Source organism: Pinus tabuliformis, chromosome Q (genome assembly GCF_031772625.1).
Source record: "Pinus tabuliformis cultivar Carrire ecotype Pingquan chromosome Q, CPIR1, whole genome shotgun sequence".
In the NCBI taxonomy this organism is placed as follows: Eukaryota; Viridiplantae; Streptophyta; class Pinopsida; order Pinales; family Pinaceae; genus Pinus; species Pinus tabuliformis.
The window spans coordinates 242,493,637-242,510,979 of record NC_142296.1 but is presented as its reverse complement, the minus strand read 5'-3'; the positions used below and the strand labels follow the sequence as shown (position 1 = coordinate 242,510,979).

The 17,343-nt window shown below is 36.4% G+C and overlaps 1 pseudogene; it reads left to right on the top strand.

Annotated features, from left to right (window-relative positions):
• Window positions 1-626: 626 nt before the first annotated feature.
• On the top strand, window positions 627-1,583 carry LOC149219090 (F-box/kelch-repeat protein At1g51550-like; annotated as a pseudogene).
• The last annotated feature ends 15,760 nt before the right edge of the window (window positions 1,584-17,343 follow it).

The window sequence follows — 17,343 nt, the reverse complement described above, 5'->3', positions numbered from 1 at the left end:
TAATATAATGAAAAATGGTATCAAAACCTAGGTTTGTATCGATACTTCAGTACCTAACATTCTTATGTTCTTGTGCAGGGTTTCCAGGGTTAAAGAGCACCCACAATAAGGCTTATACTTGTTTATGTCTCATCCAAGTCATTCAAAAAGAGTTGTCTTCTCAACCTGGTTTCCTATCACTTTGTCCAAAGCCACCACTTCTAGAATATGTTGTCTTCTCATATGGATCTCATTTGGAGATTCTTACTCACCAAGTAGGTTGTCTTCTCATATGGATCTCATTTGGATATTCTTACTCTCCTTGGTGAGGATAGAATGGAAGCCCTTCTTTATCATTGCCTTTCTTGTTGTAATACAAGACAGCGAAAAAAGTAGAGTGAAAACAACAAAACTTTGATATCGAAGGTTGTAAGCGTTTATGGAGTCTTAACGCCATACTCTGCATTCACCTTTTGAGTTTATGGCATTTTGAACTATGTTATTTTATGCTCTTTAGGAACATTACTTAAATTTTATAAGAATAAGCATGGACTTAATGTCATGATCTTTTTCGTCTGAACTCTTTCCATTTCTGTGAGCCTTAAGGTACTGACTAAATACATGACACACGTCATTTGTACTTTGCTATGTTTTCAAGTCACCATCTAGATGATTAATGGTTAGCATCTTGGACAAATGATCATGCAGATGGTGTAATATGGAAACAAGTCAACAGTGGCATTCCAAGTGGGCAACCTGGACAAAGTTGTACAATTCTGGGAGATCGGCTAGTTCTCTTTGGAGGAATAAATGATATAGGGATATGCCAAAACGACACATGAACAAGACAAGTCAATTTATGATGAAATATTCAAGTGGATGAATATCATGGAAATTGTTACAAGTTGTTGTTGCACCGACATTTCGAGGAGCACATGTAATCTGTTTTTCTGGAGATAACAGAATTGTGGTTTATGGTAGCATTGGACCAAATGGTAGATTAAATGGCACCTTGGTGTTGTATCTTACTGAAGATCAAAAACCATGTTGGCACGAAATTGAACTATCTTGTCAACACCTACTCGTTCAAGTCACTGACTTACGTGGATTGGTGGAAATCGCGTAATCTTATTTGGAGGCAAAGGAATCAATTATAAACTTCTAAACAGTGTTTGGAAGTTTGATATGGAAAGTTGTTGCCCAGAGTGGGTTGAACTTTGTGCTCATGAACCTCATCCACCAAATGGAGTATCAGAACCTTGTTCAAGTCATTCTTCTACTTCCATGTTTGAAGGAAGAGTACTTATTTATGTAGGTGAAGATACATGTAGATGCAAGAAAGATGATGTATGGATACTTGATCCAATTGCAGGTAATTTCGTTGACACTCCAACATCTTATCAACAACTCATAAGATGTGGAAGAAACTGAAGCAGAAGGAATCCCACCAGAGGAGATACCTTTTCATGGAGCTTGTGTTATTGATTGTGGGTGTTCGATACTTATGTCGGGGGATGGTTGATGGTAAACTCCAACAAATTGTGGCTTTTGGACTAGACTTTGATGTTAAGCTCTATTTTTTTCACACAGAGAGACAAAAATAAATAAAAAATAAAATTGTTTTTAATTATAAAATGCGAAAGTACATATATTAGAGAGAGGGATTTCTCAATCACCAATGAAAATATAGAAAATCCATAACCAGGCAGTCCTATAAACATGGATCTAGGATACAATATCAAAAAATCTACTGATAGAAGTTAGGAATCAGCAAAAGAAAACCAAGACAAAAGACAAAAAGTCATTTATAATTTTTGACTTCCCTACTTGTTTGGAGTTTGACTTTGATTTTTTTTATTCTTGTTATTTTTTTTCCTTTGATTATTTCTGAGTCATAGAATTTTTTAATAATATTTGATTTTAATAAATTAATTTAAATATTATTTTTCAAAAACTAGCAATTTAATATAGTCATTACTTATTAATAATATTTGTTTTTAATAAATTAATATCATAATGTAAATATTGTTTTTCAACAACTAGCTGTTTATTGATAATATTTGTTTTTAATATATTAATAAATTAATATCATAATTTAAATATTATTGTTCAAATATAGTCGTTACTTGAAATTATGGGTTCTACATTGCTCTCTATTTAAGCCTTTGCCATGGTTTGGCTCTCCATCTGGTCATGATGACATGATGATGAAATCATGACCACACTTGTTGGTTCGAAATGCTCGGCCAAAAATTTCTCTTATGTGATTTGTACGAAAGACTTTTCTTAAAAATTAAAGAAAATCAGGTGAAAATGATTTCCAGAAAACAAAGAGTGACAAAGAGCCCTGCAGACAAAAAAATCTTATTAAATAAAAATGTGTGAGTTGCTAAGAAGACAACTAAACATCTCACTAAAAATGTGTACTAACATGCAATATAAATAAGCATTTTGTAATTTCTAAGGTTTAAAATTCTCCAACAAATTTCAATAGTTAAAATGGACATCCACATTTTATCAGAATTTTCCATATTGTTTAACCATATGTATTGGAGATGTTAATTCCTATTTGTCCTGTGCTTAATATGTGATCTTCCTCCTATAGAATGTATTGGTTAATGCAGGTTTAATGCAATCTCTATGTGAGTGGTTAATCAATTAATATCTATGTCAGCTGTTTGATTACGTGATTGTTAGTGACTTCCTAGTCAGACAATAGGAAATGGCGAAAGGACTTCCTATTCACTTGAAGGTCATGATCTACTCGTTATTTCTTTTCACGCGGAAGTTCGCCTCCAACCTTTGGAAGGACGTACCTCATAAGGTCGAGAAGAAAATCACGGACAAGTGGCTCAAAGTTGTCTTTTTCCTTACCCCGTCCAGTAGCAGAAAAGGCCACGGATTTCACAGTCAATGGCCATGTTGTGCCATAGGGTGGGTTCGCTCACTCGACCGATCAATATGGGTTCCCTCTTTCATTTTGATGCCTTCCAATAGAACGCACTAATGCTACCGTTATTTTTGTCTGCAAGAAAATGTCCAATAGCTCCAATAGATTAGTTTGTTTGTTGATAATAAAGATATTGGCTGATTGTGCGCAAGAAGTGTATCGGTCAGTGGCTCCAAGGAGAACCAAAATGATGTGGAAACTAACCAGTGTTCATGCGCAAGGAAGTTAAAATAGCGAAGAGAGTGTATTACCTATTAATGTGGGCACTGGTGGGAACAAGGGTGTTCTAATTTCTTCATCGAGTTGCTCATATTTTCTGCATTTTCAACCTCCAGCTCCATCACCCATGTGGGTTTCACTTCACTTAGCTATTTGTTGTCGGATGCCAACGATAAGATAACATTCACCATGATATTTACAGCCAGCAAAGGATATGTGTTAGGCTATATTACTTTGGGCAGTTACTTCATTCCAAGTATTGAGGTGTGTTGTTAAATTAAAATAAAATTAAAATAAGAAAATAATTTGTTATATTTCTATAAAGAATTTCGAAAATTAGATGAAGGTTACGTTGTATCTAGACTGTGTTCTTAGATAACTGCAAGTACAATGATGAGTCAGTATCTCAATGAAAGTACATCAATAGGATGGTTAATAGTTCAGTTATTACAGACACGAAATGGATTTAGTAGTCTAAAGCAATTGTATTTTCAAGGTATAGCTCAATATGGATGGTATAGCTCAATATGGATGGTTGTGATAGAGGTCAGATTCTAAGATTTTAAAATAGATAAAAATGTTAATGAAGACTCTACCAAATAAAAGATCAAGACAAGTACTCAAGACAAGTACTCATTAAAGAGACTTTTAGAGATGCTTAATATGTGATATTCTTCATCATAAATTGTATTGAGAAACATCATCTTTACATGAGTTGATTAGTTAGGAGGTTCTTAGTTCTTAATTTTAATTATGGTTTGAGATATTTTCTCAACTGCCTAGATTGTGGCTAAAATAGTATATCTTAAGATCCATCTTGTTGTATAAATATATGATATTATGTGTGAGAATATACTAATATATATATATATAAATTTTGTGTGAATAAATTTTTTATTTGTCCATTGGCATGCAATCAGTGAATGATATATTGGTTTGTTAGATGCGGTGTCCATTTGTACATATATTTCAAAGCTTACACACCTACTTCAAGTTTCAGTGCTTGCAAGCTAAGATGGATGTCTGGATCTGATTGAAACTGTGTCTAAAGGTTGTTTAAGATGTTCATCCAAGCCATCAATGCATTCTATAATAAATTATAAATCATGTATTGATTTGTTGATGTGGTGTCGCCAGTTATATGGTTATACATGTTGTCTCTTAGTCTTTTGTAATTACTTTTCACAAAAGAAAATAAGAGGTAAAAAGAGTAATATAATTGAAATCTCTTGTATGTGTCTGCTTCGTGTAGTATGAAGGAACATTTTTGTTCTTTAGATGATGCCTATTTTTATAGGCATAAACCTTTTCTCTCGACGTTATGGTCTTTGACAACTTAAATTCAGGATATAGCCATGGTTTTTCTTTGAACTTCGAGTGCTTTGAAGCTGACTAGAATTTCATGTTAAAGATGAGTTGTGTGTTAGATGTTATCAGAGGAGAGTACTTAAATTGTTGGCATCTTGTATTTTTGTCCATGTCATTCAATGACCATTCTGCTATTAATGTGTTTACAGATTAAAAGATGGAAAGAGCAGAGGGAAAGAGCAGAGGGAAAATGGAACTTTTCCTGGACTTCTGTAATGCAGTTGTAGTTCATTTTTCTCAAGTTAATATTGATTTGAGAGATGGTCTCTCTGCATTGGATCCCTGGGACAACATTAAAACATCTCAGAGAATAGGAGATGGCCAATTCACTTTTCCAATATTTGCTTTAACAAATTCCATTGCGTATCGTATGCATTGATCAGTCCATTTGAGCATATTGGTGATATGTGTAAACAAATGACACAATCCCAATTTATACAAACCTCTTATTGCTTGTGAAATATGTCAATAATAGGATGAATTTGTCATAACAATTGCTTGACTGCCAAATCCTCTATCCCAAGTGATATACATACTATTGAATGAAATGGTTACTTCTGTTTTAACTTGCAGGGGTCTGCTGTATTTATAGCTGCTTCCATTTTTTTAGTATTTGGTGGTTGTCCTTCAATATTTATCTGCTCTTTTTGTCGTTTATAATACTACTCCCACCAAGCGATGACTACAACAAATTTTTAGAAATAATTCGATGTAAGCCGTTGAAGGTAAAGCAATCAGTGTATTTTTAATCATATTCAAAATTCGAGTATGTGATGGCTGCATGTTCACATAGAATCTTAGACAATGAAATTTTTCTGCCTCGTCATCAATTTGGCATCGAAAGTGAAGCTCTTATTTGAGAATCATATAGGAGCTCCAGCAATTTTTTCTGTTAAAACTTTAAACATCCAGTTCGTCGCACTTGCAACAACATCATGACGTTTGCAAATGGACAAAATATGCTCTATTCATTGGAATTGCGATGTAGAATTCGTAAAACTTGCAACCAACGTTCGACAACCTGTATCATCACACTTGCAAGGACATTATGTTTTTGTGAAGGGACAAAATATGCCCTATGGCATTGCAATGTAACATGCATCACACTTGCAACTTGTTACCTACCAAAATGGGTAACCCCCTGATTTAAAACTTTTCTCCTATTTTGGACAGCCAACCAGCCAGCAGCCCTGCGCATTAGCTTGATGATTATGACATGCCAACTCTTCCACCATCTTCTCTAGTCACTACACTCGACCATTTGACATTCTTGGAGAAAGGTGTGCTATTAAACTTTGGAATAGGGTGCTTATATTTGATGTTTTGGGCATTTAGTATGAATAAAAAGGTGATCTAGATAATTGACCAATCATCAATGTAATCTTCTTCTCTCGCCTTACAAGGGAGGTTAATCTTTAACTCTAGTCTAGTGGGACCTCGCTTGAGGCCTTAGGGTCATAGGAGGGGCAATACTTCGAAAGTTTAGATTGAAATAGCGTGTTCATTCTCCCTCTCACCCTACTTTACACATTCCATGTCACATTATAAGCTATTGATACTACATCCATTCTTTGGGTTTAACTTGTCATTGGTTCATTAGGATTTGGCACCCACTTATCCACATAACTGAGTAGGGCCAGAAAACATTGTTGTGGAGGTTGATGCGACAAAAAAAGGGGAAAAGCATAATATGGTCACAAAGAAAGAAAAAAGAAATCAAAATGAAAAAGATGGCCTAAACATATGTCAATGCATGGCCAAAAGCCTAACATGAGTTATACACTCAATAGCCATCACCCAATCCTAGAGCACTTGATGCTCTATCTCATCAAAAGGGACCATTGCATGACCCAACCTTGATGAGTAGTAAACCATCTCATCTTAAGGGGTAAATTAAATGTTATGTCATAAAGAGCAAGTTTTGGTCCTTGAACTATGCACCGTAATACAAAGTATCATCAAAAAGAAAGGAAAAGGTGCAACAAAGTGGTGGAAAAAGCAAGTCAAGAAAAGTAACTCATGCATCCACGATTGTTCTCCCCATTACATCTATACACTCGAGATGTGGACTCCCATCAATTGGTCCCCCTACCCATGGCACTTGGCCATGAAGTCTCTCCCTCCATTGTCACCCATTTACACCAACGCCTAGTAATGATTGAAGGGTTTACCTCGGAAATTCCAACTCCCCTTGCGAGTTGGGAACACCTAATAGGGTTGACTATTAGCTACCCCTACCAAAGTCGGGAACACCTTTATGGGACTTGGTCTAGTTAGATTTTGGAAGTGTTGAAATATGAAACTAGGGTTGGTCTTCATAATGGCAAATGTAATCAAAATTTTATGTATTTAATCAAAAGAGAAATAATAAATTTATTATTTATGTTCTTGAGGCATGGGTTTCATGCTCAAGGAAAATTTATTTTTAGGTCAAGCACTCATTGAGTGCTTCTAAGTTTGTCATAAAGTCAATTGAGTCATTTTGTTGTATTGAAGACCCATTTGGGCATGTTATATAATGTGAGAAAAATTATTTGAGTCAAAAAAGAATTAAACGACCCTCCAAGCCCTTGTCATGGCACAAAAATCAAGTCAGCCTACATGAAGGCACAAGTAGACCTTAAGAGAGCAATTTGTATCCCTCACGAGCCGATAAGTAAGAAGGAACTCGACCTCATTTGGACACTCACTCAAGCAAGTGTTGATTTCTGGTAGCATTAGATGTGCTCTAGCCATGAAATTTGGTAGAGAGACTAAGGCACATGAGATCTCCAAGACCCAGAAATTGTTTGGGGAAATTCCACCTGGATGAAGAGATATTAAAATAATTAATATTTTTAATGGGTTAATAAGTCTAAACTTATGAAAATAAAAATATTAATGTGTATTAATATAAAATGGGTGAAAAAGTTCTAAGTGATGAGGATCAAGCCACATCTAATCTTAGCCATTGATTAGAGACTTAATTTCAGTCGTTAAATCGTCAACAGGAAAAGTATAAGAGGAGGTTTGAGGGTCAGTTGGAAATACACCAAATTGATCAATCAATTCGATTTTCTGGAGCTGGGTTTGCTGAGAAATCGAACTAGTGATATGTTGCAGTGAGGTGCAGTTCAGCACAAGGCCGAGAATACATAGCAAAGAGGCAAAGATAGTGCCAGAGAGACAGCGCAGAGCCTGGGAAGGTTGAAGCAGAGGCAACTAGGACTTATGCAGAGGCTGAGGAGGCCAGCGTGAGTGACGCAGAGAGCCAAGTGGCTAACGCAAAAGCATCAATAGTTGTGCAAAGGTTAGCAGCGCTAACTGTTTGGTCAATTTAGAGTGTCTTAAATTTCTATATTAATTGTCAATCCGGGAGTCGTAAACTGTTGAAGTGTGGCGCACTATATGTGCAAGATAACCTATTTCTTACTTTTTGTCGTTTTTGATTTTTTATTTTGTTTTGGGGGTTTTATCTTTGTTTATCTCCTAATGTGAAAAGGAAATTCTAAAAGACAAGTATGGATATAAATTTTCAAGGCAATTATGTCCTTTATAATGATTTCCAAAACTTCAAACTTTAGAGGGTCTTAGAACATACTAATGATGAAATAAATTCTTAAAAGAAAATGAAAACGTGCCACTATTCTAAGCAAACAAACAGTGAACTATTGATCATGAAACCGTTATCCCTGTTGTTATCTAAATACAAAAGAAATGAATTAAGCTATTGTACTCAAAGAAATCCAAAAATTGCAAGTAAAGTAAAGCTAAAATCAAATTACATCAATTCATATTCTGACCCCTCGCCAGTTAGTCTCGCTATGGCTTTCGGAGGTAATCATCAACAACTTGAGCAATTTGATATCTAATTGCAGAAAAGTAAACTTAAAATCAAATCACATCAATTCAAAGTCTGACCCCTCGCCAGTTAGTCTCGCTATGGCTTTCGGAGGTAATCATCAACAACCTGAGCAATCTGACATCTAATTGCATAACAGTAAACTTAAAATCAAATCACATCAATTCATAGCCTGACCCCTCCCCAGTTAGTCTCACTATGGTTTTTGGAGGTAATCATCAACAACTTGAGCAATTTAATATCTAAGCTAACTAATAAAGCCAATGAACACAACTGAAATAAACAAAACAGAACTGGAATTAAAAGCTAAGAAAAGTAAGTTAGCAGAAAAACTGATTCCACGTCATTAGTCATTGTGAAAATTATATGCAAATGCCCGGGCTGCCTACTGTAATCTATAAACATACACATTGATCAACGTTAACAGCAATGTAAAGCATGTAAAATTATGAACAAGAATGAAACGTTAGTACCATAGTAAATGAAATATACATAAGTGAATAACTATGGCATAATAAACATAAAAAAACACAGCATGAAACTGTACAGCAATAAGAAACAAAACCTCGGCATGTGCAGGGGCCCTCTGCACAACCTCGGGCAACAGCTATCAATCAAAAATTATGCTCAGAAACAGTGTTCTCATATATTTCAGAACACAGTCACAATAATGAAACTAGTGTCACGACACAGTGGGCTTTTTAACAGCAAAATTATATTCAAAAGACTAACTCCTATGCATATAGGAACGCATTATTTATAACAAAAGGCTACATAATTGTTTTCCTATAAACTGCGCTGACAGAGGACATGTAAACGACAGCGTCCATGGATTTAGCGTCATGCTGCCGAGATTATGCAATCTATTGAAAACGGCTTGTTGGATTCACATCGTGGGCAACCTACAGGTGCCAGCGTGCCTCCAGAAATCTAGAAATGGCCTCGAAAATCTTTCACGAGCTTGGAAACGGAGTCCTGTTGCCGTAAGACTCTTCTGTTTGACCACCGCTGACCATGGCCTCCTCTGATGAATCCGACTGAGCCAATAGGACTCGGTCCATGTCCAAGTCATTTCCAACTTGCCCATGTGGCTCGATTTGCCTGATGACACCTACAATGTAGACTTTAACAAAAGCAGCTGCAAAAAGTGACAGGATTCCGCAGCTCAATGAGCAAAAATCTAGTTCAAACAGCAGACACAAAACATAGTTATAAACCACTTTAAGTGCTCTTTTATGATTAATATGCAATGATGTTGATAGCTTAGGAGGTTCAGGTGAATGGAAAAAGTCTAGGAAGGTGTATAGGAAAGATGCAAGTTCAGGGCTCAAAATACCCCCACTGTGAAGGTGTTGCATGTCCCCATGCGACCAAAATTTTGACCATCCTCTCTTCAATCCATATGCTCTGACACCTCCACCAGCACATCCAGCCCTCTTCTCCTCTTCCTTGGTACTGCTAACATTCTAGGCTTCCTCATCAAGCATCTGAATTTGAGGTTGATAAGTGCTTTACTCAACCTCTTGCATTTCTTCTTCAACTTGCTGTTCTTTTTCTGCTACAGCCCCAGATGTAACATAGTGTTGTCATGAATGATCTTTTCCAATCTGCTTTGTTCCTTTAATGCTTCATTTTCATTTTTAATATGTCTATTTAAGATCTCCAATTCAAAAACTTCTTGTTTCAACAATTGGACTAGAGCCTCTTGTGTTGTGTGAGGCTGAGTGGATGAAATGCTTGGGCCTATGGCTGTCTTTTCCAAGGATTCTAGATAATCATACATCTCTTGCTGATTCAGGTCTATCTCGGGTGTAGTTTTCCTTGGGCTGACCCCAAAATCCTGTTGAGAATGACTGATTTCCAAATCTGACCGAGAAGGACTCATGTCAAAATCTGGCTGTGAAATGGAAGTATGGTGTGGGCTACGGTCAGGAAAGGTTGCTGGAGGTTGCTCCGGTGTTTCCCTTCCCAAGTCAATAAAGTGGGGTCCTTTGGTTTGCACTGTCCTTAATTTCTCTTTAAGCCTGGAGCTTCTTCTTACATGTTGTGGACTAGTGTCTTTTTCCTCCCTACTTTGTTTTTCTTTTCCTTTCTTCTTGGCTGCAGCTGACTGTTCCTGAAGGTGAACTAGTCTTTCAGACAATACTTGATGGTCTTCTTCTGAGGAAGGTTCTGGGGTTTGATGCACAGCCTCAATGCTTCTTTTCTCTTTTCAGTTTGTTGGCTTCTTACCCTTAGTATTTTCCTTCCTCCTTTTAGATAGTCTTTCTTCTCTACTAGTTTCTTCAACTATGTTAGTAGGAGTACTTTGAATTTTATCACTTGTTCTCTTTCTTCTGCTTCTTCTTGATGTACTGCTTTCAGGGGCTTCTTGTGGATCTTGAAAGAAATTTCTGATTAGAAACTGCTCCCATGTGTCCTTCTTTTCTTTCAATTGTTTTTCTATCAAGATTTTCACAAGGCCATGGTGATAAAATTGTGGTTCTACATCCCCCAGATTCTTTTGGACGGTTTTCAAACTGTTCAGTAAAAAGTAAGGTAGATTGAGGTTTGGTTTTCTAAGAAATTCATCAACAACCGGGTGTGATACATATACATTGATCCAAAACGTCTCTCACAGGTAATGAACTTTTGAATAATCAACAATAGACTGGCCCACTTCTCCTCTAAAGCATGGACAAGGATTCCTCGATTAAAAATAATTACATCCATATCTGGATTTCGTAGGATAACCCTCCAAGCCTTATCGTCAAAGCTCTTGTTCTTGAACCAACGTTCACCCTCCTGCGGAAGTTCTGTAGCAGTTGCTATAGATGCCTCGGTGACTGTAAACTTGAGGTCTCCAACTTCCACTTCTAGGCCGTTAAAAGACCTCGCAAAAGTCTTTGTAATCTCCTTGTTGTAGCCCTTGAATTTTTTAATAAACCGTAGCCACCTTGCCTTTTTCAATATGTTTTTCACTTGGGGTTATCCTTCCAAAAACTTGGGTCCTTTCGATTCTGCCCTCAACAACAGACCCATCCTTCCTTCTGTCTTTTAAAATTCATCTATGTGAGTAAGGGTTTTAGCAGAGGTAAGGCGACTGGGTTACGGGGTTTATGGAGAAGAAAACAATGACTGTAAATGGAAAACAGAGAACAGGTAGTAGGAGTGAATTCACGGAATGGAGCGGAGACTGATATGAACAAGGTGGAAATGCAACCGTGGCTTCAATAAAATAGTAGGGGAGTAAAGTGAACCCGGCAGAATTTTAAACTGAATGGCTGCGGAGTGGACGTAAACACGCTTATGAAATGGCTGCAGAATTTGTGCGGCGGAGAGAAGCCGTGATCAAATCAACCACGTCCCATAATTACAGGTGGAGTATCAAAGTACAGCCGAACACGAGTTAAAACCGGAGGCTTGATTATGAGGCCGTTTGAAAATAAATGCAAGGATTGTGGGGGGAATCATATAGAGAGCTTGGAACGGTTATGGAGCTACCAACGCCAATCATTGCATATAATGGAGCTATGGTTTTGTAACTATGTAAAATGTGCTTTGAATGTTATTTGAAATAAATTTCTACTCATACCTTGGAATTCTTGCCACTTTTTGTCCATTAATTTTTGATCAGCTACTCCTTGTTGATGCTTTTAAGTGCCTCATGTCTTCATAATATGTCCTCGGTCATACCTGCATTTGATTTCATGATTATGTAACTAACATCTAACTGTCAATTTTTTGAAAAACAGAGTGATAGCTGCGGAAACTGCCTCTGGTTGCAAAAACTGGGTTCAGCTGCGGAAATCGACACAACAATCATTTGACTAAATGGATATGGATAGATGATAACTGACTGAATGAAAATGATCATGAAAAAAACTTTTATTAGCGGAATTGAATGAAATGGAGTGGAATGAAGTGGAATGAAATGAAGTGGAGTGTCACAAAACTGTGAAATGAGAGAGAGAATTTTTTTTGGAAAATATAGGGCGTCAGGAGTTCCTGATTTTCGCCCTGTATTTTCTATATAACACTGTTAATCAGTGATTGGTTTTCAGGCTTATACTTTTTTATTATTATTATTATTTTTTTTTTTTTTCTTTTTTTAGAAACAGAAAGGAACAAAGGCTAGGCTGGTGGAGAAGAAGGATTCTTCTTCACCAGCCTTATTGCAGAACTATCTTGAAATATTTTGACAAATTCCTCTTTTGAGAGTGGCTTATAATAGATCTTTAATCTGTGGCCATTCACAATAAGAGGAGTTTGATGTTCATCAATGGTTTTGATTCTTACTGCTCGATTGCTAAAGATTTTGTCAATTTCATATGGCCCAAGCCAATGAGTCTGAAATTTTCCTTTAAAATCTTTAAACTTGGAATCAAATAGCAATGCCCAATCTCCTTCTTGAAACTTTTTCGCTTTGATGTATTTGTCATGCCACTTAGCTCTTTGATATTGAACTAGATCAGTTCTTAGAATTGTCTCTTGTCTAATCTCATCTAGCTCATTCAATTGCTCCATTCTATGCTTTTGGGCTTCTGATAGATCCATCCCCAACTCAACTGCCATCTTGAAAGTTTTGACTTGGAACTCAATGGGGAGGGGGACTTCTTTCCCATAAACTAGTTCATAGGGAGAATGTCATTTTGTATTTCTCCATGTGGTTCTGTAGGCCCATAAGGCTTCAGGAAGCCTTTCTGCCCAATCTCTTCTGTGTAGATGAACAGTTTTGGTGATGATGCCTTCAATAATTTTGTTTGTAGACTCCACTTGGCCATTTGCTTGCAGATGGTAAGGAATAGATTTTCTGTGCTTGATTTTGTATTCTTCCATCAGCTTCTCCACCAGGTTGGATGTGAATTGACTTCCCTGATCTGTCACAATTTCTCTTGGAACATCAAAGCAAGTAAAAATATCCTCATAAAGAAAATTAACAACTGAATTTTCAGTAGCAGAAAATAATACTTTGGCTTCTACCCATTTAATGACATAATCAGTACATACCAATATATATTTTTTTTTGTTTAGAAGGTGGGTTAATAGGTCCAATGAAATCTAAAGTCCATTTTTCAAAGGGTTCGATGAGTACCTGTGGCTGCAATGGCATTTCATTTGAAAGGGTAGGTTTCCCTACTCTTTGGCAGCTGTCACATCTTTTGACATACTGTTTTGCATCTTTGAAAAGGGATGGCCAATAATATCCCAAAGAGAAGATTTTATAGTTTGTCCTTTTGTCAGCAAAGTGTCCGCCGCATAGTTCATCATGACATGCTTTGAGGATATCAGGCATTTCATCTTCCCTGACACATCTTCTAATCACGAGATCTGGCCCTATTTTAAACGATTCGTTAGAAATCCATGAATATTTTGAACTCTCCTGAATAATCTTTCTTCTTTCACCAGGAAATAAATGTGGAGGCAGTTTCCCTGTAACCAAATAGTTAGTTATATCTGCATACCAAGGGATCTTAGTAGTTACTACAAATAAGTATTCATTAGGAAACTTGTCCTCTACAGCAGAATCTTCTTTAGTATTCTGAATCCTAGACAAGAAATCAACTACTGTATTTTGTTTCCCTGGTCTATCCAACACAGTAATATTGAATTCTTGTAAAAGTAAGAGCCACCTTGTAACTCTGCCATTAGTAACTGGTTTTTTCATTAGATATCTAATCGCATAATGATCAGTATGAATAAAAGTTTCATAGCCTGTTATATAATGTCTAAACTTATTGATTGCATGAACAACAGCTAAAAACTCTTTTTCAGTTACAGTATAATCCAACTCAGTGGGAGTCAAATTTTTACTGGTATAGTAAATGGCATAAGGAACTAAATCTTTTTGACCCAACACAGCCCCTAGAGCTGTATCTGAAGCATCTGTAGAAATATGGAAAGGAAGTTTCCAATTTGGCCCTCTCAATATGGGTGCTTCAGATATTCTTGTTTTCAAAGTTTCAAATGCTGTTTGACAATCAGGATCCCATTTGAATTCAGTGTCTTTTGTAAGCAATTTGAAGAGTGGAGATGCTATTTTAGTGAATTTCTCTATAAATCTTCTATAATACCTAGTAAATCCCAGAAAACTTCTAACATCTTTTTGACAATTTGGAATAGGCAACTTGGAGATGACTTCAACTTTTGATCTATCAACTTTAATCTCATCCCTTGAAATGTGATGTCCCAAAACAATACTTTCAGTAAACATCATAAAGCATTTTTCATGACTTAATGAAAGGTTTGTTTCTTTACATCTTATAAGGAATTTTTCCAAATTCTCTAATGTCTCTTCAAACGAATTACTATAAATTGTAAAATCATCCATATAAACATCTACACAATCATGGATTAGATCAGAAAAGATTCCTAGTACTGCTCTTTGGAATGTTGCAGGTGCATTACATAATCCAAAAGGAAGCACTCGATAACAAAAGTTCCCCATGGACAGGTAAATGTGGTCTTATCTTGTTCTTCAGGTGCTACCTGAATTTGATTATAGCCACTAAAACCATCCAAAAATGAAAAGTATTTTTTGCCTGCTAATGTATCTAATACTTGATCGATAAAGGGCAAAGGAAAGTGATCCTTCAAAGTTGTTTTATTCAATTCTCTGTAATCAATGCATACCCTCCATTTACCATTCTTTTTATGTACTATAACCAAAGGAGAAACCCATCGGCTATCTGAAATTGGATAAATGAAGTTTACATTGAGTAGTTTTTGGAGCTCTTCTTTCACTATCTCCCTAAGGTTTGGATTCATCCTTATCTGATTGGTCTACTGTTTTCCACGATGTAGATGTGATGAATGCAAGTCTTAGGGTCAATACCTTTCATATCAGTATATTCCCATGCAAATGCAGCAGAATGTTTTTGCGAGATTTTGGTTAGCTCCTCCTGTTGTGACTTTTCCAAATTTTTATTGATATTCAATGTTTTACCTGGAAAAATCTCAATGGTGGAACTATCGAACTCTTCCATAGAGTAAAGAGACATTTGTCTTGATGATAAATACTCAATCTCAGAATCTAACTAAAATTGTGTATGGTCATATTCTGAAGATGTTTCAAAATTTTCTAATGTGTTCAGAATTTGACTATCTTCACTAATTTCAGAAATGGTAAAGACAGGTTGTATAGTGTCTTCATCATCGACCCATTCATTATCTCCTACTTCTGTAACTTCTTTTGTTGGAGGATACAAATTGAACTTCTTTGTCGAATTACCATCATAAATGTACATATCTCCAGATCTACAACTAATGAAAGCATCAGCTGTGGCTAGCCAAGGTCTTCCTAAGATGAGTGGGTGCCCTCCTAAATTACTCTTGGGAGTCAAAATCATGAAATCTACTGGATATTCCCAAGAATCTAAGGAGACTGAAATATCTTCTAATACACCATTTGGTTTGATTATTGATCGATCTGCAAGTTGCAGTAAGGTAGGTGTAAAAACAAGATTAAGAAGTTTAAGTTGTTCCACAGTCTGTCTACTCATAATGTTGATAGCAGCCCCTAAGTCAATCAAAGTATTTGAAATTTCTAACCCATTTATATGTGTCTTGACAATTGGACTACCGGGATCTACATACTTCTGCATGGTGATTTTTCCCATCATGATATCTGCAATTTTTTCTACCAGATGGATTCTTCTTGTATCTCTTGGTTTCCTTCCTAGTCTTTTGAGACTCAACTCCTTTATTATTTTTGCTAGAATAGGAATCTCTCTAATGGCTTGTAGCAAGGGAATCTTGATACAGACATTCTTTAATTCATCGAGGAAATCATAGTCAGGCAACAAGATTTGTTTTTCCACCCCTTTGTCAATTTGTAATCTTTCAGGTAAAGGAGGTGTGGATGAAGATGCAGGTTGCTCAACTATAAGAGTTGTGAGGGTTGACTCTTTTTCTTCTTCTTTTTGAGTGTTTAGGTTTTGAATAGATGCTTCAGAACCTTTATTGACTTTAAGAGAATCTTCCTCAGAAGTGCTTTGCTTTTCAGCATTTATAGAAGGTTTTTCTAAAACTCTACCAGACCTGAGTTGTACATCATTAAGAGGAACAATCATATAGGTAGGAAATTGTTATCCTTCTACCATGTAAGCATTCTGAGGATTTTTGTTATTAGGATTTGGCAACGACTAGGCTGGTAGTTGATTTGTCTTTTGTTGGAATGGAAGCAAGAGTTGAGAATTAGGATTTTGTTGAGAAGGTTGTTGTTGTTGTGGAAATGGAAATGAAAGTTGTGGGCTTTGATTTGGAAGTTGTGGAGCTTGTTGATTTTGAAAAGATGGAGGATATTTATAAAATTGGGCAAATCTCCCATAAGGATTTTGCATCCCTTGAGCCCATAATTGATATGGATTTTGAGTTTGGGACCAAGGTTGTTGCCAAGAATCCCAATTTGGTGGGAGCTGAAAATTCAGAGGATTGTTAAATCCTTGATTTTGTGGCCCCTGCCATGGTCTTCTTGAAACAAAACAAAGGGATTCTACCGAATTTGAATCTTCTTGAAAGACAGCTTTGAGCCCAGGAATTGAAGGACAATCCTTGGTCTCATGGCTTTCTGAGCAAATCATACATGTTTCTACAAATTTTGCATCCAAGGGACATTCCCTTAAAGCATGTTTCTTTCTACATTTTGGACAAAAGATGGCCAAGGCTTCGGCTTCTGATTTTTGCTTGTTTTGTATTTTAAGGGTGTCTAGTTGTTCACTAAGGCTCCCTAAAATGTCAGTTTTGAACTCATCAAGCATATTGTTAATCTCTGCCCTACTTACTGATCCAGTTGCAAATTTATTTGCTCTAATAAGAGAAGGATCTCTAGGCCCTTTTCCCGTTTTAGATTTTCCCCTTGAGAGATGGACAAATAGTTTTGCTATGTCACGAAGTGGAAGTTGAGAAATATCTCCCTTCCCCATCATGTTTAAAATATCTATCAATTCATCTCTAATGGATTTTAATAGAAGGGCTTTCAAGGTCTCCTCATCTAAGTTACTCATTT